At 38.2% G+C, this 26,739-nt stretch overlaps 1 protein-coding gene across 2 annotated transcripts in view; it reads right to left on the bottom strand.

The window, feature by feature from the left end:
- Positions 1-25,751, bottom strand: part of LOC108672251 (protein abrupt) — an 85,270-nt gene extending 59,519 nt beyond the window's left edge. The window contains exon 1 of one of the 2 annotated variants that reach the window (XM_018159891.2): positions 25,696-25,751. The gene's annotated coding sequence lies outside the window, so the exon portion shown is untranslated. Of the gene's footprint in view, positions 1-490; positions 540-25,695 lie in introns of those variants that run through there. The other variant, XM_047883874.1, reaches the window with a different exon arrangement.
- Between the last annotated feature and the right edge of the window lie 988 nt (positions 25,752-26,739).

The raw sequence follows: 26,739 nt of genomic DNA, 5'->3' as shown, positions 1-26,739 counted from the left end.
ATTTAAATAGGACTGAGATTTATCATGGTGCGTAGAACGGCGTTGCAATGACAAACGTTAAAGCGCACGCTTCGGCCGTGCCACGTGGGCAACGTTTGCTCTCTGCAGCGTAACATTTACCGCCAAGGAACTCTTGAGCTACACACATCCCGAGCGCAGTGTTACGGTCGCCAGCTTCATTTGCTGACGAAGAAAGAATCCTAAGACGCGCCGATCGAGATCGAGGGAGCAGCTACTTGAAGGAAGAACTTGCAGCCTCACTCCAAGACGCTCACTGATCGCCACTAATTACTTCCAGGCGTTGAGCCTCACAAAAAAAAAATCCTAATGAATCTTAGAGTAAAGCTCGGTTTCGGAGGTTCTGCACACGCTGTGCTTGACTAAGTATGTATTCGCCACATTCGCTAGCACTTGCCACGTACCTACGATGATTTAATAGCATATGTATTAGAAGACAATTGAGGGAAGAGATGCGGAACGCGAGTCTTACCTGATGGAGGCTGGCTGCTGGAAGGCTGTGCTCAGGCTAACACGGCCAGGCCACGACTGCCCTCTGAGCTACGTCGACCCTCGCATTTGGCTGAGACCACCGACCGTCCCACCGACCCAACGAACGAGGGGCTCCCAACATGCAGCGAGGGCAGAGCTGGAGGAGGGACGCGGCGGTGACGACTCACGACGCCCTCATCGACGATCATCGCGAGCGCACGCCCGCAATGATGTGCATTTTGCATCATAAGCGCACGTATTGCAAGCAATTCGAGATCATGATGCTACGATCGTGCTACGATCAAAGATTCTACGATCAAAGATGCTACGATCGTGCTACATCAAAGATTGTGAGATCGTGCTACATCAACGATGCTACGATCGTGCTACGATCAAAGATTCTACGATCGTGCACTGAATACACAGGAGTTGAAGTAAAGATTTTTAGACGCTTGCAGCTAGGGTTTTGCATTACAAGCGAATGAATTGACATATATAATCTACAAGTAAACACCTCATTGGCACATAGTAAATGTACTACGATACTGCGCAATAAGCGCCCATATTGACGCATATGTATATGCAACAATTATACCCCAATTGGGCACCTAGTATATATGCCTCGATATTGCGCCGAAAGCGTCCGGATTGTCGTTCATACGCCGCGATCATGCACCACTGAACACATATACTAACCACTCAGGTGGTTGGTATATGTGCTGGACTTCCACTAGACTTAGTGGAAGTCCAGTAATTGCGATGAAAAAAATTGGCTGAGGATTTAAGCCTGGCTTTGGTACATCTGGTTTACGCCATTGCGCGAATCACCTGTGAAAATTACAATTATTCATAAATGTTTTAAATTACATTAAATGAAATTAAATGAATTAAATTAAATTAAATTAAATGAAAATACAATTTTTTAACAGTTTGTTGGTGAAAATTAAATTACAGCAGTGAATAGATGGTCAGAAATATTTTTAACCCTTTTTTATCACATTAATATATTTTTATCGTCAGTATAAGAAAAGTATCGGCCAATGAACTGGCACCTGAAATTGGATATTCATTGTGATTAAATCACTCGTACCAGTTGAGTGTTTAACGGGCCGGCTTCACACGTCGAAATCGAATGCATCTTATATTGGTCCAAGAAGAGAAGACATATTATGGCAGATATACATGTTGTCCAGTATCAACGTAATGCAAAGGATAAGGAAATCTGGATGTTGTAATTGTCATGCGAAATACCGGAATAAATGAATGAGTGAATGAAATTTCATGTAAAGCAGGAAAAAAGCAGCGTATCCGAATAGAAATTTACAAGAGAATTCATCTAATAATTGCAAATAATTGCTTCTAGCAACACATCGTAATTCATTGTCCTATTTATAGCACTTTTTTTGCAACGGATTTCTTGCCGTATGAAGATATAGTCGTCTTCTTGCTATTCATTGATGGCTTTTACATGAGTGCTCTGATGAAGCGTACATTTTTACAGCCGTTCTTTGACGATTCCATCATAGAAAATCCATCAATAGTCATCGTGTGCTGCAGAAAGATGCCGTGTTTATCATCAGGCTCGAGTACCGCTGTCCGTCCTCGCTAATCAGCGCAGCCCAGTCGATCGCATCGAAAACAACGACCATTCGTGCCAGTAATCACGGCGTGCGATTATTTTCATGAGTTTTTGCCATAAACAAATGATTTACCGATAATTAAGATAGTGGCCTCTTCCAAGAATCTCGGGTATATTGACATCCTGTAATGCTAATCATTAAGGTAAGGGCAAACATCTTTGTTTAGGACTCCAGGGGAAAAAAGGATTTTTGTTGTTGAAATTAATTGCTTCGAGAATTGAAACTGATATCGAATAAATTCAATCAAAGTCATATTTTCAATTTCAAAATTTGTTAACTTGCTTGGAGTTTTTATGCCGAACTGAAATTGGACAGATCCAAGTTTGTCGCACTGGTTTTCTTCTGTGAAGAAAAAAAAAACATTAAAAATTAACAATAGAAAAACACTCAATAACTTTTTTGAACCAACAAAAAATTCTATGCAGTTAATTACTGACCAATGATAATGTTTTCTTATCATAATTTCATAGTCAAATGATTCGTGAATAATTTTTGGTTTACCACATGGATATCTTTTGAATTTTGAAACTTCTCTAAATTTGAACTAACAGTTGAATGTAGAAAAACAATATTCCACATAAAAATCATAAGTTCAGATTCGTAGCTGTTGTTATAATATGCACAAGCAACGAATGGCGTGTTCATCTCCTGTAGCATGAACCATCTCATCATGAATACAAGCGGCCAGACCATGCGACCATGGCAACAGCATTCACGAGTGACATTTCCCACATGACCTTAAAACTCAGTCATTCTCCTCATCTCACTTGCACGCTGTATATTGACTCGCCGCACTACAATCCAACTCTCGTTAACCGATAACACGAAAGCGACGTGTTCGATGTCAGAGATCGATATGCTCGGCGCTGCTATCATACAGAGCATCATCGAAAAACACGATTAGGTGATGCACAAAGCAACCATTGAACATAATGCGATGAACAATACGAGGGTGAATTACATGTATGATTGTACATGGAACAGTTGGAAACGTGTCTTCTCTAGTCGCCAATTATACTGCATATATAATGAATGATAAATGAATAAAGTGAAATGTGCAACAAAGAACACAATTTGAACTGTTTTAAGAAGACGTGAACCAGGAGAAAGATTTTAATCATAAAAGCGGTAGAAACAAATTATATCGAAAATTAGAAATTAGGAGTAACAGAGGAAAATAAGAAAGAAAGATTGAAAAGCTGATGTGAATAATGTTTTTGCGAACTTTAAGAGACTAGATAATGATTATTTCGATTACAATTTATCTATGCCTCAGTCCAAAGCCATCTTGTAATATGCAGGCATATTTTGAGAAGAGTAACTTCGCCATTAGATGTGTGCTCATTAAGAAACCCTTCTACACATCCTTACAGATTAAATTATTCCTTATTACAATTTTTTATACAGTAGTAATTTATGAATTAATTAATTTTGCCCAATACTCTAAACACAAATAATGACAATACCGAGGTGAAGATAAATAACACATTCTGAAAATATCTAAGTAAAATTTGCTTCTGCGTAATTGCGTAAAGGAAGAATTCTGATCAGTAATGTACGTCACGCTCTGTGTCGGCCGCAACCCGCCAGTAATGTTATAGCAATATCCATTTAGGCTTAGAAGAAGCTCCAGGCGTTCTGCAAGGCTCGATCATAGAGCCAACTTCCATTTTTCTTCATGAGCAACTTGTGGAGATAAAAGCAACCTAATTTAGTTCATTCTGGCTCGCAGGCGTTGTCGGTTTTGTAAGCCGCGTGTAAATAAACCTGATCAGAAGGATTAGTCAATAAGCTGTTGCCTTTTTCTTGGTGAAACGATCTTATCGGTCCGGTCGGGGTGGGTGGCTGGGCCTACCGCCCACCCTACGCCTATCTCATTTGATTGGGCCTAAACTCACGTGCAAGCTCTCGAACGGAGAAACTTGCGACGGTGTTTAGGCTAGCATAGCCCCGTCTGATTGAGTATTAGTTATATTTTAGTAGAATGCACTTGATCGCACGAATACTGATAGCTGCGAATATTATACATAGAAAGGACAAACAATCAATTTGCGAAAGATCCTTAAATAAATGATCGATAACCAAAAAATGAAAATAATATATATTCGCCGTTCAGTATTCTTTTAACTGATTGAAAAATAGTATTATTGTCTGCATGATACGAGTATGATTAATTTGAACAAGATCCTAGTGATAATATCCATTATGAATAACAAAATCCTAGTAATAATTATTCCTATTATGATCATGAAAAAATTATTTAGATTCGTTCGTCAAGTCACTGTTGTATTCCCCAATCGTCCAAATATAAATGCGATGAAGTAATTTCCTTCGTAGAGTTTACAAAATTGAGAAAATGATCATCGAACCAAGTCCCGAAACCAAAGCTCAAAGTGAAATCCCTAAAACAGGTCGCGAGTCGATCTTCATTTGTTGGGCGTTAACTCCTCTTAACGGCAATGCCATCCATCCAGCGCGCGACAATCTAGTTCTCATGTCCTAGCGGCATTTTTGCGTCAGCTTCAGTCATCCTTGTAAATTGTTTTGATCTCACGCTTTGGATGTTTGTCAGTATTTTTGTCGGTGATATTTGCGGCTCAAGCGACGAGGCTTCAATCAAAGAATGTGTCTCGGGATATATTGTTCGGTTTCCCGTCGATTATTCAGAAGCTTTCACCCGCTACATTACTTGGCTTTGGTTTTCCCGAGATAGCCATGGATATTTGAACAGAAGTCGCCAGCAGAAATTCAGGAAAAGTATCCACTCTGTCATCTGAAGGAAATAGCTGCCCTTTTCAATATTTACGAATGCGATGGTCTGATGCTCAAGAGACGAGGGATCATGACGCTATTTTATCGTCCCAAAAAATTTTGAAATCATTCTTGGCCATAAATGGTTCAAAATGCAGCGTGAATTCTGCAGTGGCTGCTGCTCACATCTCTAAAGCTCATTTATTTTTCACTTACGTTGTTAAAAAACCAGCTTCTTATGATATAAGCAGTATTTGAAAACTCAAAACTTATGAATCAGCAAGAATTTGATGATGATGAAGGTAATTTCGATGCAGTTCAATTTTTGTTAACGGAAAGTAGAAAGATTGTTGCCGAAATATTCATGTAAAAAATACACAATTCCATAGTTTCAAAGCTAACTAATACATGAGTTTAGAAACACCTGCAAATGATTTGAAATTTTGGTTACCAATTGATACCCAACAAGACGTAAGCCATACCAGCTTTTCATTAGCTAGCGCATTGAAAGTAACATTTTCTAACCTTTCAATTTGTTAATGAAACACATCACACCATAAACCGACTTTAGAATTCGTTGTAACGTAGTAAAAGTAGTTCTCAGTTTGTTTGAAATTTCAAGAAAACCATAACCTGTGTGGAACGCAGGTCCTAATAAATGCTGTCGCCCCAACAAAACTAAGAATGGCGATGAAAAAATAAGGAAAGAGAAAAGAGGAAAAAAATAAACTTGATAGGCCCTGCATCAAGCAAGGATTAATTCGCAGTTATCTTTCGTTCCTTTAGTATTTCTGTCCTTTGGCGCAAAATTTGCACCCACTAACATAAAGATCAATAATTTATTGTAAATCAACTGTAAATGATGTGTCTACTTCAAAAATTGGAGTTTCAAATTGGAGTAAATAATATATTCAATTATTTTAATGGCAATTAATGACCATTATTCCATTGGGCATTTTTGTATTCGTAGACAATATAATTTTCACATGAACTTTTAATGAAAATTATGTGAAATCGCGGCAATGATAAATTGGTTAAAGTAATAAATTGACGCGTACGATTGGCGAACTTTAACTGTAATTATATCAAAATGTTTTGAATCTGTTGAATACTGCTAGGAGATAAGTAAATAAATAGCTGTACAAAAAAAAGATGTCTTTCTTGCATAGATGATCCATGCGTGGCATGTCCCGAGACCATTGCAGGCCGTCTCAACGACACCAAGAATAGGGAAAGACGTCATATTAAAATCAATCATAAATGTAGACACGTATTTACTCAGGACATTAAGTCGCATTATGAAGAGGCGTGTCCCCCATTCACATCCTGCGGCGTGCGCAGAAATTTTAAAAATTTGTATAAATCAGGAACACGCAATTTTTTTAGGAGAAGTCCGAGGAGTCGTTGGTTTTTGTACCAAGTCCAGTAATTTCGTAATGAAGCACGAATTAGAGAGCGCGTAGGTAAGATGGCAATTTCATGATAAAAGGCGGCACCTGCAGGCGTAATGAGAGACTAAAATCTTATTAAGCAAATGATAGAAATATAAATACGCAGGGCCAGATTTCCTCAATTAGTGAAGAAATTTAACGGAAATATTGCTGAATATTTGGCGATTGTTTACAATCAATTAAGGAACAATCGTTGAAAATACTAAGTGTTCGATAGACAACAGTTTTATCACGGGAAGTATATAAGTGTAACGATAATATAAATAAGATTGAAAATAAAATTATACCTTAAGGTAGAAAATCATTGATTTTCCCGTTGTCATCGCCCTAGAAATATATTTTTTTTTTCGCAGAACACGATGATCGGAAATGGTCCATAGATATTATATTACAAATCACATTTCAGAAAATAATTTTTAAAAATAACACAATACAGGCACATAAATGTATAGTTTGACCACGATCGTTTGGTGCTGAGTAATTCTCAGGACGAGCCTCCCTCGAGCAGGAAACATTCCACGCACGGAGATCCCAATTGATGGTCTGCTGCTCACAAATTTGCGTGATTTAGACGATCGTGTTCATAGCCTAAGAAGGTAGGGAATAATTTCTATGGAAAGCTCACAAGGCAATTCACTTGGTGCAGACTCCATCCGTTGCTCCAGCATGGCATGAATCAATAGCAATTGATCAGTGCCGCATGTTACTTCCTTGCCTAGGCATCCCTGGCACTGATTTACAGAGCCAAGCTTCTAACAGACGTACAACCTACGGCGCATCGTAAGTTCATTGGAGTTATGTATTCAAATAATTAATCCTTTACCGAGAATTTGAATTATTCCGCGGAATCTGAGCTGTACCCGTAGCAAAATATGTTACAAAATAGAATTTTCGTTTAATGTCACCAATCATTTGATTGCTTGCACATTATTTTCTTGAGCATTAACATGATTTAATTAAATTGTAAAAATATTTATGATAGACTTCAAATTTGTAATATTCTTCATACAACGGAAAATTCTTCATACACAAAGATTCGTTAGAGAAAATTTAATAGCGTGTCAAATATGCATAATAACCTCTCAAAAAAAGTCACCGCACGACATTGATTGACGCAAAACAAATATTTTAGGGATCGAAAGATAAGAGCAAAAAAAGAAAAGAAAAGGACTTGTGCACTAATAATCATAGTGAGATATGCATAAAGGTGTCTATATTATATTACTAGATAGCAACATCAGAGGACACGGATTGTTTATCTCATTCCAATCCGAAAAAAATGATAAGCTCACTTCAAATGTAAATCATCACACAAATTTAAATCACCTAGTCACGACCATAACAGATAAATCACCTGGATCCAGATAAACAGGTGCTCACCATACCCACCACTAGCCAGAGTCACGAACACTTTTTCACCCATGCAGCAATCCCCATATAATCACTTCCTAATCACCCCTTCCCCAGGCAGCGATGATCAGCGACGGGGGCTGCAGCAGCAGGGCGGCGCGCGGCGCCGGCTGATCTACTGTTTTTACACTTAAGGATTTATTTTCTTCTTCTTCGTGACGTCGTCGTTGTGCTTTTTTGGCAAAAGGCAAAGCTGCGAAGGAAGGGAAGGTTTTCTCCACCTCGAAGGATCGATAGTGAGCAGCATTGCCTCCTCTGAACGCAGTACCGACCTGAGTCTGGCACCGAGCCACTGGAGGGAGTGAAAGGGGGGAGTCATCTGAGTGAATGGGAGGGGGAGCATGGGGAGGAAACGGTTGTGGGTGGTGAAAGAGATTGCTAGGAATGGGAGCGTGGGAGCCACTGGAGGGAGTGAAAGGGGGGATTCCGCTGAGTGAACGGGTGGAGGAGCAAGGGGAGGAAAGGGTTGTGGGTGGTGAAAGGGGTTGCTAGGAATGGGAGCGTGGGAGCCACTGGAGGGAGTGAAAGGGGGGAGTCCGCTGAGTGAAGGGGTGGAGGAGCAAGGGGAGGAAAGGGTTGTGGGTGGTGAAAGGGGTTGCTAGGAATGGGAGCGTGGGAACCACTGGAGGGAGTGAAAGGGGGGAGTTCTCTGAGTGAACGGGTGGAGGAGCATGGGGATGAAAGGGTTGTGGGTGGTGAAAGGGATTGCTAGGAATGGGAGCGTGGAAGCCACATGAAGGGAATGAAAAGGGGTAGTCCGCTGAGTGAACGAGGGGAGCATGGGGATGAAAGGGTTGTGGGTGGTGAAAGGGATTGCTAGGAATGGGGGAGAAGTTTAGTAAAATGATAGGTGATGAGGGATTCCGAGGTGTCGGTGAAGGGTGAAAGGGAGAGCAATGGTGAATAGAAATGTTGAAGCGGTGAAGAGGAGGATTGAGGTTATGAAAATGCAAGTGAAGAGATTAAGTGAAAGAATGGGTGAGTGTGGTGATAATTTGAAAAAAGCGAATACCTTGGTTAATATAACTCTATAAATTATTCATGATTAAGGAAATTATTTCTTTTCAATTGGAATGAAGCTTTACTAATCAACACCATAGAATGATGTTCTGAACTCCAATGCAAACTAATTTTTTTGGAAGTCTCGGTCCATTAAGAGCATAACCTCTAGGCTCAACAAGTTGTACGTTTCGCTGTAAATTAACCTTAATGATTAATTATTCAATAATAGTAGTGATTTTAAATCAAATTAGCATAGTAATATACCGGTAGGAAATGAACGTAACATACTGTAATATACCGGTAGGAAATGAACGTAACATACTGTAATATACCGGTAGGAAATGATCGTAACATACTGTAATATACCGGGAGGAAATGCACAGTTTGCGCAGCCGCGCTTAGCGTGTACCAAGGTAATTCAATCTTTCATATGTTTACATGTTATCCACAAAACATTGTACATAAACCCAAGAATAAAAAAAGCGAAGGAATCAAAATACAAACACTATTCTACCCAAAATTCCGGAAGCTCTAGCTAAAATGTATTACTCTGACTGAAATCGTATGCTGGTAATCAGTTGAACAAGTAATTGGGTATTTTGCCGCCAGCTTGTATTTCACCGGTAACATTGGCCCTCGAAAACGTGTACTTGAAACTCAAACATAAAATAATGTTATTATAGTGAACTTGCATTAAATCTGTGAAGGCAATTAAGTTTGGGCTAAGACAGCAAAAGGCACCGTGAAGAAGACGGCAGCTAATCGCATCCCGCATGCGCACCCACCAGAACAAATGCGTCATCCTTTCTTGGCCTTCCGTTTCCCTTGCCTTTCCCTTCATTGCTCAAAGACAAAGATAAAATTCGCCACAAAAAATCGCAGGATCAATTCGGAAATGTTCCAAGAAAAAGTGGACTGTTTAAATTCCGGTCCGTACATTCCAAGCGGGAATGAGAGGGAATCGCGGACGCGATGTGAGGAACGAACGATAACGCCGTCGAGTGTCAAGTGGCCGCGGCGCGCTCATCTCTTCAGGGTTTCGTCAAATTTTTCAAGGAACATAGAATAAAATAGCTTACGGGGTTTTCCCTTTTATATACAGATTAGGAAATTTAAATTAAACCGAGTAAAATTAAACCGAGTAAAATTAATTTAAAAGGACACATATACCGTAGAATGAGAGAAATAAGAAAAATTTACTCATTCTTGCAGTTATTGAAAGAATCCAGGGTAATTTTGTTGCACACCAAACGCCTGTTTATTCATCAATTCGAATCTTTGAGGCAAAAACATTGGCAATTCTCATGGTGAAAATATGAAATCAAAACAAACATGAGGGAAAATTTCAATTTGTATTGAAATAGTAAATAAGCTCGTTAAATGTAATTAAATTGAACAGTGACAGAAAAAAAGTAATCAAAACAATTCTTATTTATGGCATTAATGCTCATAAAATTCCCTAAAGAAATTCAGAATTTTGCTTGCTTCGTCCAATGTTAACAAAATATTAAGGACAATCCATGGAATGAAATGGAATACATGAGATAGAATCATTCCGCACTCGAGGAGCTTTACGCGATCTGTAGCATTACACACTTCTTGCGCATAGCCCCCATGCAGTTTTCGGCGATCGAGATGTATTTAGAAACTGAACGTCAGTCCTCAAGAAACTTCTCCTTGTTTTTACACCTCGATGTCTCCGACATTTTTTCAGTTTTTTTTTTCAGGAATTGAACTTTGAGCAAAATCGAAGCCTGGTTCTAAAGATCGGACTGAATGTTTGCCAGAGTGCTATTGTGATGGAAGTTTTGATGTGGGTGAGCCAAATTGAGCATTTTGTCCAGAGTCGGCTTAGAGTAAATGCTGACTCCAGCAAATGAATGAGATATCGCGCCATCTCCGTGATGTGCTCTTCAGGTAGTCGAACAAAATCTACGCTACAGCCATCACTGTAAAAAAGAAGTGAAGATTCAAACGCAAAGAGTTGACGAAGAAGTGGAAAATTAAAAAAAGTTGTTGAAACAATCATTTCGGAAGATAAAATATGCAGTAGAAACAAATGAAATATTTCGGAAATTTATGTCAGAGCGTCAGCGAGTCTTTTCCTCTAAAGATAGACAAAAAATCTGCATGCTAACCGCCTCCTGATTGCCAAAAATATACGAGCGCAGGGACTGAGATGCAGTTTGTGTTGTTACTGAAATCAAGGAACACCCCCAGTTTATCAGCGGCAACTTCCTCTGACAATTGTACTAAATTTTATCAAGTATATATATCACAACATATTCACCCAGCATAATGGAATGTAGGCTATACTTACTCAGTATTTTCTTAGACGAGGTAAACCATAATTGAACGCAATTCAAACGTGGGTCATAGTTTGCGTTGAAGAGTATAATTAAATTCTGTTCGGTAACGGCAATGATGTCCTCAGATCTAGTATTAAATCTTGAAAATTTTGCAGTTGGTCAATATATCTCCAAGAGTTTTGATTTTAACAATTCTATTTTTTGTTCCAGCTGCAATCCAACGTCCGAGAGCGAGGAAATGAGCTTGATTCCAAATGAGATATAAACTTTAATCACAAGAACTTGGATGCCGCTGTTAGGGTTTTTCAAATTGCTGCTTTTCATTCAGTAAAAAAACTAGTACAGACAAATTTACATCCCAGTTGCAAAGAGAATGAATTTTAACTCATTCAATCATTCAATTTGGAAACCAATTTTCACGTTAATTGTGCCCAAGAGTAGTTTATACTATCTTATTCTAGATGAGTGTTACGCAAAAGCAAAACCGAACACCCTAAGCTGATTCGAAGTCGTCTTGCATGAGTGAGTTCTTGCGGCCTCTCAACGTATCTGTCCATTGATGAGGTGTACCGATAATTGATCCGTGAGACAAGTCATGAGCGCGGCGTCTGGGACCAAAGAGAAGAATTGTAGCTTCCATTTCCAGAGTCTTCCGACTCGTCGACACGGACATAGAGTCGGGCAAAAAAGTCTCAAAGGCCTCACTGTTCTTACTGGTTAAAGTTAATGGCAGCAAGAAGCGGGCACGATTTAGAAGACACAGTAATACACTATGCTGCTGCTGAAGCAATGGACTACTCACAGACTGATGTGATCTCACCAGAGAAAAACAAACTTACAAAAAAGATTCACGTAAGAGACTTTTTTTTCTTGGTGCAAAGTTTGAGATGAATTTGCTGGTTCGTTGCCTTTTGATGAATCAAGTGAGAGGAAAAAAAACCTTGGGCCTCTCTGTACAATACGAAGAGTAAGAAAAGCCACTGTTGAAAGCGGTTATGTGAGAGATTAAAAAATGACCTCAAAAACAATCGAACTACTCACAAAATTGTATGTAAATAGATTTTTGAAAAATCCGGGCCACTTGTATCCGGTTAGTTACTGGAAGTGTTTCATAGAGTTTTATGTTAAGACTCGTCACATAGATTCTTGTTCATCAATTTGTGATGAAAGAATTTGTCTGTGTTTTCTTGCAAATTTGAATTTTTGTATCCCTTTTTGTTTAATGACATTAATGCATATCTGCATATAGATTGCCTTAACTTTAAGTAAGTAAATTCTAGAAAAATTATTCCATATAAACACTGAGCAATTTTTGGGATTCAAATAACTGGCATCACATCCTGTTAACCGTGAGCATTACGTAAGCTGATGCAGATTTAATATTTATATATAAAGATATAAATATATTATGTATACTTTATTAATTATATCTGCTGATGCAGATATAAACAGAAAAGTTGCAGATATAAACAGAAACGACTCAATAGAAAAGCAAACAGAGAAAGACAGTGAAGGACAGACAGGATGAGGAAGCTAGGAGAAGTGAGGAAGCTGCGGCGCAAAGGAGCGCGATTGCGCAGGCCGAGATTAGCGAGCAAATGGATCGGAAGGAAAGAGGGTCAGGCAATGCCGGCGCTCAAGGCCCGTGATCCTGAACGCTGCTTCTGCACAACACACCGAGCAATGAGCGTCTCGATGGAGATACTCAATCGAAGTGACGCTCGATGTGAAAACATCTAAGTAATGAGGGATTAGAACCGCCTTCCAAATATCGTTCACTGAAGGAACTCTTAAATAATGTGTGATGTTTATGCTTGATGAAACTGTAATAAAGGTATTAGAATGATAGAATAAGTTAAAACCTTAGGAATTACATATGCTAGCATTATTGTAGCATTGTACTATGTTTAGTAATAAAGTCTATGCAGCTTGAACAAAGCTAAAAATAATTTTTTCTACAGCCATGATCATTAGTAGTAAATGCCGGTTTTTGCTTAAGATTATATTTGGTTAAAAACATGAAACAAATTTGATGCTGACATAGCTTGTTAATTTTTCAAATTTTCTATTAAATCGCAAGCTCAAGCTCCGTCAAGCTCTGTTATTCAGGAGATCACAATGTGGGTCAATCATATTTTTTTTCTCTATTTCCCTGTACAATGTAGCACCAAAAGATAATACAAAACCATCATCGAGCAAAGCTCGAACATTTACCAAGCAGCTTCGGCTGCACCAGTTATTCTTTCCTTAATTGGACATGAGCATAAAAATTTTCATTTTTTTGTTGAAGAACGTTAATGATTCTGCGTAGATTTGAGGGCAGCGATGGTTTTGATGCGACAACTTTGAACGTTAGCCGGCAGGCAATGGTTCATTTTGCATGAGCCGCGACCGCAGGTCTAACATTTGGACGCGTGCTCCAAAATTTGGGACTCCTCCAACATATTGTATTAACCAAAGTCAGTTGAAATACATTTTCGTTTCATTTTCTGTCCAAGGAAATGACTCTGCGAAGCGCTGAGGTAAGCAGTAATTGGTAAGAGATCATCCAAAGTTGCGAGGCTAAGACTAAACCTATAATTTTGCTTCTTCAGGTCGACTTCCAGTTTTAAAGGTATACTCCGATAAATTTTGACTCTGGGCCTTAAATTTTTATTGACCTCAGCTCAAACTAAAATCAAAATAAAAAGTGATCTTCATTAACACAAATTTTGATATTATAGTTAATTTTCAAAAGAATAAATTACTTATATTTCCGCGGACGCATTAGTCATTGTACTCGTAGTTCCAACCGAACAGGGAGTAAATTGGACCATTTTCCATCAGAAGCCCAATAAAGGGCCACTAAGATGGCCAATAATATGTTTAAGCACCAAAGTTCATAGTCCTGAATTACTCGAGCACTGAGTAGGTACACGAGCCGACATCTCTAACTTTCCTCATTACGGTCATCACGCGCGCAATTCAACGATCCCGAATAACGTGACTTTTTCTACAAGCTTTGCAGACCACGTGTGTTGAAATACCGTCATTGCCCTCGACAGATATTTCTTTGCTCAACATTAACGTCCCATTGACCCTCATACATGTACGGCATTTATTCTTTATTTGAGATACAGTAATTTTTTTACGTTCTTTTTATATTGTTTACAATTCTTTAAATCACCAAAGAATATGAGATCCACGCTCCACATGTATGCTAAGAGCTGGTCATTTATGATACATAACTTTTCAAAAATTGAATTAAATTTGCAATATTTTAGTCACCAACAGAGCCATGTTTGTCAATTTAGTGTAGTGGACCTCAAAAACCGAGTTTTGTGTCACGAATAAGATTGACTAAAATGGAAAAAAAATAACTCAGTACTCACTGCAGTGAGTGACAGAGAGCGCATTTTCTCACAGATGGACGGACGGACATGACGAGCACAATGGGGTATTTTCTCCATAAATGAGAAAATACTTTACAAATATGTGTGATAATTGAATTGCATTTGCGCGTGGCACTGAAAAAGTCCTTGATCTTTGAACTACGAGCAATGATATTAAATGAGAGGAGGCTGATCAACTGAGTTAAAGTCTGCGGATAGGTTGCACAGCAGTTCAATAACTATGAAGTTAATTGCGAGGACAATTCAGATGCGCATCTAGAACTTATTTTCATTATTAACACCAGATAGAAAAATGTTTTTTGGGAGAAAAGAAGCATAATTTTCGAATAATAATTATGAAGTTTTCAAACACATTTAAAGTTGTATATTTATACGATCGCACGATACTTTTTCACTTAAAAAATTCCGTTCGGTAATAATGAGGACAGAAATTTAAATTTAATAACCTCTAGAGGAACCATTAATACAGTACATCGATAAAGAATTTGAAACAGCTATTGTATTAATTTTCGACTAAGAAAATTCTACTGAAAACCATTTAATCTTGCATCCTTAGCTTCCACTTGAATAACTATTGAGTGAAATTCTCAAGAGATAAATGTAGCAAAGAACGAAAACAATTATTGAAGTTAGCAATCGCATGACTGAAGCAAAAGTTCGCACTTGCTGGAGGGTTGCTTGCTTGGCGTACAACGAAAGTACCTTCCACGCGGCTAATCCCAAACACAAAGATGGAGTGAAGAATGGCTTGCGCGCGAGAGCCCACCATTACTTACAGCGCTTTTTCCGACTAGGCCGCCTTTCCCTTTTTAAATCATCGCCAGTTTGCGCTCGATTTTTCATCAAGCAAACTCGCAGCTCCCTGGAAGAAAGGGGAAAAGAGGGTACGAGTAGAGATAGTGTTGAATTTGCCCCTCTCATGGAGAACGCTTCAACTGATCCCAGACATGAACAAGAGGCATATCCTGCATTGAATTATGGACAATAAGTTTATAAGTAAATTCGATAAGTCTTCATACATATTCAGTATGTCCATAAGTGAGCTCGTATCGATATGTACGACTTTGAAAATCATGAAGAATAAATATCTATAAGATTGAAGGTCAAGATCAGGCATGCTATACGTTAGAAGGATGGATAGTCTCAAATTTTTAAATAATGCCATCCAAATTGTATTTAAAAATATCGAAGATAAAAGTGACAAATTGAAATCACAGTTTGACACAACGTCGTCTCAAATACAGCAAATGATGAACGCCTGACTGAAAAACTTTCTAAGGCATAAAAATTGCTCGCAAAAAGCATTAAAGATCCATCTCTACTCAAGCGCACTACACACCAGTTCTCGGAGGTAATCGTTTCCTCAGATCTTCTCGATTACCAGAAGCCAACAAGCATTGGGGTTCGGCAAAGACTTGAGGCGTTGAGGTTTTTTCATTGTTGCACGACTCGTATGTGGCTCGAGCAAACATGGATCTGACCGTGAGGAACGATGGGCTCGTCGCATCTGACGTACCGATGGATGGATAGGCAAATTGGGGGCAACCCCCGAGCATCGACGCATTTAAGTGATTACCGACGCCTCCAAGCCTGGCTACCTAGACCGGGCCCCGAGCGCTGGTTCCTTCGTCACGTCTTGCTACGTCTTGTCAATTGTGTTCTTGGCTATGAATTTGAATGTCTTGTTAGCTGCAAGTCTAGCATATGTTGGAAGACGAATGTTTTGTTGGGAATAGCCGGTGCGATCGGTGCTACGTACTTAGAAAATCTTTTTTTTTTGTGCTAGAAAATAGGATGACTCATTACTTGGGAATTGGATGATCTCATAACTGTAAATTATTTGACATACTATAGCCAGCATCGGATGTTAATTTCATCAGCACCGATATCAGTTTTGCCAGTAACTACGAACGGACAAAGCATCTTGCTAGCGGTGATTCGAATGCTTCGCTATTCACAAGGCACCATCGTATAATATCGCTTTAACACTGATGAAGCTTTTTAGAATGAATTTTTATTTTAAATCTTCCAAAATTCGTTTTTGAACTTCAACTTAAAATTTATCAATGCGACGGTCATCGCATTGATATACAGGAAGAATTTGAATGATGAAAAGTCCTTTTCTGAAAACTCTACTGGAAGCAGGAAGTGGAATGATAAAATGAGCCGAAAATTAAGATATTTGTAGCGATGATTCGTGTAAGTCTTGATGAAATAATGATTGGAGATACTTAATTGTGTAATTAATAATTAACGTCATTGATGATAATTAGGTAATAATTTGAAAAGGTTATTCATTGATATTTGATATCACTTCAATATATACTACTATCATCAGGATTATGAATTACCATGAAAAATTTACAGGTTTTATCAATTAATTTCAAATGAATTAATCAGTAAACTGTATATTTTATCAATCGTTCAAATTTACAATGACGACTCAAACAATTCAGCATGAAAGAAATCCCTGATATTATCATCTACCGATCAATTGCTTTTAATTAACCAGATGACTTTTTTTAATCCAGGGTAAATCATAATGGCCAAAATCTAGCCAGGTAGAGAATACCAGCAGAGAAGATTTCAAGCAACGAGATATTGCACTTCTCGGCAAGATCTTCAGCCTCAATGACATATCATTTAGGAGTTGACGCTGTCCCATTTGCTGGCAGCTCAGCAGCAAAGCCCAATCAGAAGTTACAAGCAAATAATCCGCATACTGCCAGCCTAAAACATATACTTATGCTCGAAGCGAAGATCAAATGCTGTGCACCGGGCCGTAATTTTCTTCGGTCACTGCACGTATTATTCCTACGAGACGTGCTAGTAATATGTGGTTACAGCCGTTTTGTAGGTATTCGTTGGGTTGATAAACGGTGGGATATACATCAGTCTCAACAACGATGTGACTAACTGGAATCGTATCGTGCACTGCAATTGGCTACGCGCACGCGACCTGTGACACGAACTTAAAACCAGGCAACTTCTTGACAATATAAACGCGCCATTGCCTGCACGCTTGACAAAAAATGGAAAGCTTCGAGTTTTTTCGGCTTGTTGTCAGGGCCAAAATTTGTTGAGAAGACTAAATAGTTGCTAGATTTGATAAGCCAAGCAGTTAGAATATTAATTCATGGAGTAAAATTTGGAGGTAAAAGAAAAACATTCTGTCATCCAAATTTGAGGTAAACAATTTGCCATACAAATCAGTTTTTTGAAAACTGCTTAAATGTCCCAGATAATCTTTCTGCTAAAATCTTTCTAAAACTCATAAAGATAATCTTTTTAAAACTAATAAATATCTCAGATAATCTTTTAAAGTTTTTGAAAATTTCAATATTAGAATTCTTCAATGTAATCAGTTTTATCAATAATTTGCGATTCCAACCAATGCAATATAACATCGACCTTGTATAGAAGCGATACCAAATCGTAGCATATCAGGAGCGATCGCACGTGTGACATCGGCGCACAATGATCCCGACATTGATTGTTCAAGGATGAGCATCAGCGGTCACGCCACGCTAACAATAAATATCCTCATGCTACATTGGCATGGAATAAGTCGGTCGGTTTTGCATGCTAACTACTGACGGCAGGCATCTCATGCTTGACAATCATCCTATATTCGCATCACCCGATTACGGCCAGCTTGAGCCGTGCCATATTGTTGGAAATAATAGACGGTAGTTTATCATAAAAGTGGTTTTGGATAATAGATGGCATCAGCCGCAGTATATTGTTATACTGCCATTGAAAACCACGCAAGCGCCGTGATCTCTTCCATCGACGCCGCTTGACCTCATCTGCCCCAAAGTAAAGCGTAATCGCATGGTTAATGGTGAGCTATCGACACGCACAGCAACAGACGTTCCTCATTCGTTTACGTTTGTAACTTATTTATGTTGTTATTGCGGAATACTTGTTGTGGTGCATATATTTTTTTTGTTCCCTATTATAGAACTTGAAACGGTTTTAGATTCAGGGCTACTCAGAAACGGTCTACGCTTTGATCCCTGGAATCAGTTTAGTTAGGAAAATCTCATCCATATTTGAAACCAAACAAAATGTCATGTGACTCAACAGAGGTTTAACACTTATAATCGTTCATGCCAGGACACTAGCATTTTACGTTGTATTTCAGTTTTATTTAATGTCGTAAAAACCATATTCTCGTATATTTTGCCGCTTTCATTCGTTTGTAAAAAATATGATTTATTTATGCCATTACCGCTCTAGATGAATCTCTCTTCGATCGGTTAGACACGAGCCATCGAAAGTTGATAATAAACGAATTCGTTCATAATTAAACATTCTATGATTAGCATTCCGTGAAAGAACTTCAGTCGCATGTCTCGAACCAGTCGATAGTTGGCCGTTCAATCACCCTAACTACATTTAGGGGATATTCAAAAATTACCGCCGATTTGTGTGATTGTCAGCCATTAAATGCGTATAAAAACGACTGCGAATGCGCTGAATGGCAGCGTGAGTCAACGGTGGATCAGAATTAAGGAATACCACGATGTCGTTTGTTCAACCTAAAATTTTTCCCTCTCACTCACGTTGAATAATGAATGTAATTTACAGTATGTATATCGTAAAAAAGAACATTCAACTAATATAAATAAATTAAATGTCGCTGAATATACTATGAGAAACATTTCGAAATGAGTTCAAATTCAGCATGAACATATCTTCAAATGTACTATCAAAACAGCTGTAATATGGATACTGGAGATTTATAAATTGTCATTGATAAGATGGATCAATGATTTTGCTCGTTAATAGTGGGTGATATGGGCAAATCAAAAACAGTAGATATTCATAAATCGTTACCTAGACTTGCTAAATCATTGATGTACCACAAATTTTTTAACCCACTATATGTATGTCTGCAAAGGAGGAATATTGTGCGTGGATTACGAGGCATGATCACGAATTCATTAGTGATGATATTATCATATAAATAGAATAAAATTATCAGTGATTTTTACAGCGCACATGTCTATTTCAACACCCGACTAATCATTTGAATACGGAGTCTAATAAATGGATAATTCAAGAACTCAATGTTACTGCAGAAAAATTTCTAAATACATTCCTACTTTGTGTGAAAGACGGACGATGAAGGACTTGATGTTGGACGCAAGACAGCGCCGTCTTGCCTTTCAAATGGCGTCTAAAGACAGTAATTAAGGAAGGCTATTGAGATAAACGAGTTGCGCCCGCGCGACTACGATCAGGTCAGGAACGCGACGCGCTGGTAAGCAGGAACGTCGCAAGCCACCTAAATGCTTAACAAATTCCTGGCCGTTGAAATAAGATATTAGGATACAAATAATCAGTTAAAGTAAATAATTCTGTCGGATAGTCCGATTTAAGCTGTAAAGAAGTGTTTCTAAAGTTGAAGAAATGTTGCTAAAAGTTGAAAGCAAAATTGACAAATTCCGTTTCTATGACACGATGACATTCACTTCAGAGAATCACAACTATTATCTGTACCGATACTTATGAAATAAAAAAAATGCACGACGACAAAATTGGGGAAAGGAATACATTTCGCGCGTTACGATTTTAAAGCGGATTCTGTTGTCTCCCAAGGAGTGATTTTAAATAACTGCATTACAATCAGCTTATATAATTCCTGAATTGCGAGAATGGCGTTTGAGTTTCCTTGCCTAGCGCACCCTGTAAAGGACAGCGAGGTTATCAAGATCGTGATATTGAAGACGTGCACTGGACGGGCCTAAGAAGATATTCCTTGTGGTCTCTGCTTCGCTATATCGCCTCCTTGCAGATCAGGGTCTCACGCAGCTATCTCAAGCAGACGATATTCGTGCGGATCGTGGGTTAGAATTACTCGAGTCATCGCGGCGTAATGGCTCTAAGGAGGAACGATGCATGCATTTGCTCGTTCGAATTACAAACAAGCCGCTCGTTTCAAGTCACGCTGGCACAAAACAAACGCTTACGGATAAGGCTTCGAAGCACGCAGCTACACGTAAGCATGAAATAAATTCGGAACGGACGGCGTTCGAGAGCCTGGAGTAGAGTGAGACGATGCGTGTAAGCCTGTCTCCGTGGCATCTCAATGCACGCATCTTCAAGAGGATTCAATCGGACACAATCCTGGTCCCTGCTGAGACTATTTAGCGGCTCCTGCTGCGATAGTGATCATTGCAGGCTCGCTCAAGCCAAGACAAATAGACTTTGGACCGGTGCCAGATAATTGGACTGGGATCTGTTTAATCATCGCAGGACATGCGGCGCACACTTCCCTTTCAAGGACTAAATAAATTCGAGACACGCGAGTGAAGGTTTTTCCCCACTCCAGCGTCGAGATGTTCGCAATCTTATGGCTGTGTGGGAGAAAATCCAGGGATGGAATTTCTTGACTAGACGTTGATATTCACGTGAACTATTTAAATGATCTCGTCCTGAGTTCATTATAACTAAAATATTAAAATTTTAGAATATCACTAAAACTCTTTATTCCGCAAAGTTTCACGAATCTCAAAGCAGAGAAGTTCTTGTAGTCCTCGCCTGTTCCAGCAAATTTGAATATTCTGAACATTTTAACATGAACAGAATATTACAATTGATTTTTTAGCATTACTTTGGTTACTAATTGACAGACGCAAATAATTAGACGTATAGTGTACACCGAAGTCTTGAGTCTGGCGCGGGATCTTGAGTCGCTCTTAAGGTGGCTCCGTTCTCTTGATACGACTAAGAAACACCGATGCTGGGAAGTGCCGAGTCAGCAGGAGTTGCAATTGAGAAATCTATTACCTCTTGAGACTGTCTTCTTCGCTCTTTGCTCTCTTCTTAATGCGCACGAAAGGAGACGCGTGTTTTCAAATGTGCGCTCCAGAGTAATAGTCCTGATGCTGACGCGCCGATAAATCTTACGGGCAAGAGGAAAAATCTTCGCAACAATAATGCCAATTCTAGCAATGCATTTCAGCCTTATTGGAAAGCTCACCAGCGAGAACGGTCAGACGTCGCGTCTTTTTCAGCGTAGTTCTTTTTATTTTTATTTAATTGTACTACTGTAAGTTAAAAGCGATCGGTACCGCGGGACTTGGTAAATTATAGACAATCATGATTTGCGGTTAAATATTATTTTTTGAGCAAAGTAACCACATTGCTAGTTATCCTGATGCAGTGCAAGGAAATATTTACCTGCACAGTATTTTTAGGATTGGCACATTCACCAGTAACCTACAGTGCCAGCAGTGCTGCTGAAGTGGCTGCTTATCATGAACTGATAAGGTAGAATCCAAGACATTATAACAAACTGTGGTTTATGACGTCACAAACTTGAAACATGTACGACTGATCATTGCACGTTACCGTCACAGGCCCACAAATTTAGATTCCAATAGCTGCGGACGGCACGCTAGAGATAAGAACCCGTAGGAGGATTATTTTTCATTTATGATAGATAAAAATATTGCTAATTCAAAAGCATGATGACCTTTGTATATAATTATCTCATCAAAGGATTTGAATTTTGTGAACCAAGAGGCGAAAGGACAATTGAACGGAATAATTTCGCAGCTGTCAAATTCTATGTTATACAATTGTACGGATTGGAACAGCTCTAAAATTATATAAGCTGGGATGCATTTGATATATGACTTCACGTCAGATACAGCCATGCCCAGGTCGCAGTTACTGCAAAAGAACGAGGGCGGTGGCAGTAAGAGGTACATCAAGTATTAGTCCATACGGCATCTCCCGGAGGTTGGACGTCATGATATTGAATAAAGTGCTGATGCAAGCGCTTCGCCAGATGAGATTCCTTCAATTCCTGTAATCAGGTTCGATCGAAGCGCCGCCACGGACACGAAAGGCCGGAACGACTGCGATGAAGTTCCTTCCAAGAAGTGTGCAAGTGCAACGAGGTACATCTTTTTCTTACATGTCTTCACAATATAAGATAAATTTATAGAGAATTTTAGTGTGAATCAGGAAGATATGAATTATAAAAGTTATATTCTAAGGAAAAAGAAATATTATCTATAAAGTAACGGAATACGAAGAATAGACACAGGAAAACGAGCTGAAAATATACATATAGGTGAAGTAAAAAGAAAAGAACGAGAACAATCTGAAAATAGAAAAGAACATGAGCAACCACTTAGGGACGGATAATGACGCGATAAACGCAAGTAAAATTCAACTTGGGAATTCTGACATAGAAGATAAACAATAAGAAACGATCAATGTAAAAACAGAAAACGCTATCGCAAATGCTACAAATCTCAACTACAAATGATAGGTTTCTAATAGATCCAAGCAACTTAGCCTATTCGATAAAGAGTCTGATGGTTGAATTGTAACTCATTCATTGCACTGTACACGGGCACTTTACAGTGAACTTGATAATGAAATTCATCAGAAAGTTATAGATTAATGTTATAGAAATTTTCTTGCGATGGATGCGAAGATAAGGATAGCGTGCGAGTGCATCGTTGCTACGCTGGTCGTGGCAGGCTCGGCCGCATTTACGACGCCCACCGCAACTGTCGAAGTGACGCAGTAAAACCTGCGGGGGAAATTCTGCTGCGCCGGAAACAATCCGCACGACATCGACCACGGTAAATGTTCCGCTCTTCTTCCCGACACCCATTTAAAATGGTATATTTCTTGCAAAATATTTTCATTAAATATACCCCAAATTTAACTAGTTATCACTTAATTTTCATTCTATGATGTTCGTATGAGGTGTTCTATATGTTTAATTCCATTTTATATTTGTAAATAAATAGCGGCGAATTTTCAAGTACTAGTCGATGAAATTCAGGCATGATTCTATGAAGGCACAATATAATTTAATAAAAAGCTGGATGTAAAAAAAGCAGCACCATTAGCCTGACATATGTATATTATTCAAGAGATTTAATCTGGTAAAGGTGAGTCACTCTAACCAAGGCACTTTAGTGTGACTTCCTGCGAATGCTGTGGCTCCTTAAATATAACATATTTTATGCCCGTTTCAATTTTCGGATCGCAGTTACAAGTTCTTCTTAGTTTTTTCCTGATCTCATCATTGTGATTCAGTACAGCATACAACCTGATCACCATTTTAATCCACGTGATCCCGACAAAAAAAGCCTTCACACATCTAACCGATAACAGCCATAATCATTGAACACAAAATTCAGCATAAGTTTCCATCAATCCGTTAACAATAGGAACCGTTAATCATAGCAAAACACAAACAGAAATAGTCCGTGCATTGGAACGTTCGCCGAGCACATGCTTCCATTGGAAAGTCGATCCATGCTATTGGATGAGCCACAATTGCTGGATCAATTCCTGGCGATGAGCGTTCGCTACACATGAACAGATTCGGTGGCGATATAAGGTCATTGGCCAGTGGTTATGTCTGGAGCTTGTTAATGAGTGTTTCAAAGATCAATCTAGTTACACCGTGAATAAATAAAAAAACCTATATTATTATTTATAACCGGGAAAAAATATATTGAAAAACATACCAGCTCGGAGCTTCCTGCTCTGTTGCTGAAGGACGAGGCGTAGGACTATAATCATTTAGACTACATCTTCATTATTATTTAGCCGTCTGTGTGACGACGCAAACGATTTAATCACCATCACGTCAACCCAAACACAGTCAGCACCGATATTGTGAATCAAATGGTAACAAAAAAGTATCATACAATTATTGCCGCATGAAAATGTTTAAGCAGTAAAGAACCATTTAATTTACAACCTTCAATGACACGACGAGCTGAAATTGATCTCTGTACTATGAGAATTAGTCTTACTTACTTAAAATTATCATTGCTACCAAGGTGGCCAATTTTGAATGGCCAACTTTGGGACGACGCTTGTACGGCTCTAATTTCCCCATATTGTAGGACACGGTCCGTATGAGAGTCTGATGACGGTGTGGTGTATAGGCCTGCTTTAGGCCTCGGTAAGTTGCAGCGTCAGCACTCCCGAGGCTCGGGAATACCTCCGACCCTCTCTACGTATGATCAGTTCTTTGGCTGGCAACTCGTGCAGTGCACGTCAATACAAAAGAAAATACGGAGGAGTAAAACAACTCGAGGAAAAAATATACCCTTGACTAAAAATTGAACTTTTGAATGAGAAAAGGGAAAACCACTGATTATTAAGAGGGGATGGTCTGAATGATGGAGATAGAACATGTATAAATGAAGAATATATTTCACACATAGGTAAGTATGGCAAAACTGAATTTAAAGAAGGAAAATAGCAGAATCATGATAGGAAGAAAAGTTCGGAAATTTGTTGGTAAATTGCTAAGAGATATGAAAATTCACAATAAGTGAAAGGTAATATTGCTCTGATGAAAAATGAAACGATTATTACTTAAAAATGAGATGCTGAAGCAAGGTGCTGTTCAAAATCATTGCCCCGAACACTTTCTCTTGAACCTGGTGGAAATGCACTCGTAAGAAGAGATAGCCCCAAAGACAAGGTCCTCCAAACGTGTCGGATTTGTGAAGCACACACAACTGCGATTATTACAGACTTGACCTTGATCGACGTGAGTGAAAATGTCGACCTTTATTCGATGTGGCTTGATTCATTAATAATATTGAAACATTTCGAACGGGTTCCCTAGATTAAAACCATCTGACCGACGAGGTTGATTAATCAAATTTTGACTTAACAAAATTTGCTTATGAACACACAATGATTATTTAAGACATATATGAGTCTTGGAATAGATTCTTTCAACAAGAAGAATTAAGAACAACGAGAATTAGGTTGCTTCATCTGGAAGACAAGATAAGATTTCTAATTAAGTCGAACGCGAGCTAAACGCGGTCGAAGAATATCGAGGCAACCGCTGTACGACATACCTTCACGACTACATTCAGAATGAATTGTACAATTAATACAGAATCTAATGACAAATGACCTTTTTCATCTGTGAGACTGATATGCTTATATTATGAAAGGATCATTTGAAAATCGACGTTTTTCTGTCTCATGATGGAGAGTGACCAGAAAGTGACTCTATAGAAATACGAATTCTTCATAAGTTACTTATTCTATTTTCCAATTGAAAATACACTTTTATCGGGATCTTTTTTTCTTTACATGATTAAAAGGCTAGGGCGGTAAATGTGAGTTCTATTCTTATTATTATTATTATTATTATTATCATTATTATTATTATTATTATTATCATTATACCCAATAACTGCAGGTCATGGCTCCTTAATTCTAGTAAACTCACTTTGGCCGCCTGGAGTTAGGCTTCTTGCCTTTTGAAGAAATGGTCCAACTTCTTTTCCCTGTTGGTATAAAAAAATTTTTAAAAACTTTGAAATTTGGAACCCTTCCAATTTAAATACTAAGCACCAACCGAGCGAAGGATTCCGCAGGTGAAAAATGATAGCATCCATTATTTCTCTAATGGTATGTGAAAAAATTTATTTGCAAAATATTCGTTGACATATATTCATATTATTGCAATGCCAATGAAAAAACAATCAGAGATTCTGAACACGTCAACTGATACTAGGTTTTAAAAAAATGCCCAGGCTTCCATGCAAGTGGAAAAAATATACACGTTACGTTGGCAACGTTTTCTTTGTGATACTTTTTCTTAACGTAGAAAACTTTATTTTTTGGGTAAACAAATCAAATAATTAGGAACGAAGCTCCGAAACTGTGCAATCGTAATCTTAATCTAACATTGAAATTAAGATATATCTCTCGATATGTTTAGTATCATAATTACCTAATTATAATTAATAATTTAACAACACTTCTTTAAACAGGTCGGGCTTAAGAGTCTAAGCCAGCAAAACAATTCGTATTCAGCTGTTTGTTCAATAGTTATATTAATAGCAATAATAATAATAATGTTAATAATAATAATAATAATAATAATAATAATAATAATAATGATAATAATAATAATTATTATAATACGAGAGAGAGCTATTATTATTATCATTATTTCATTAATAATTTAATATTGTTTTTATATATTACATGCGTTTAGAACACAGTATTCCAAATGAACACACTGCTTGGCCGTTTTGTCAACAATGAAATATGTATTTGTTGAAAATCCTTAAATGTTGACATACATACATTTATGTTAGCTATACATAATAGACTTTCAGCAATTATTGTAATTAGGAGGGGACTATTGTCGCATAAAATTACGTCTATTGTCGCATAAAGTATTGGAAATTTTAGTTTTGACCATACATTAAATCAAAATTCTTATCCTGTAAACTGGATGAGATGGATTTCCTTCTCAACGTGA

This window comes from Hyalella azteca, unplaced genomic scaffold (assembly GCF_000764305.2).
Source record: "Hyalella azteca isolate HAZT.00-mixed unplaced genomic scaffold, Hazt_2.0.2 contig1749, whole genome shotgun sequence".
Lineage (NCBI taxonomy): Eukaryota > Metazoa > Arthropoda > Malacostraca > Amphipoda > Hyalellidae > Hyalella > Hyalella azteca.
This window is presented reverse-complemented; position numbering and strand designations above follow the sequence as displayed.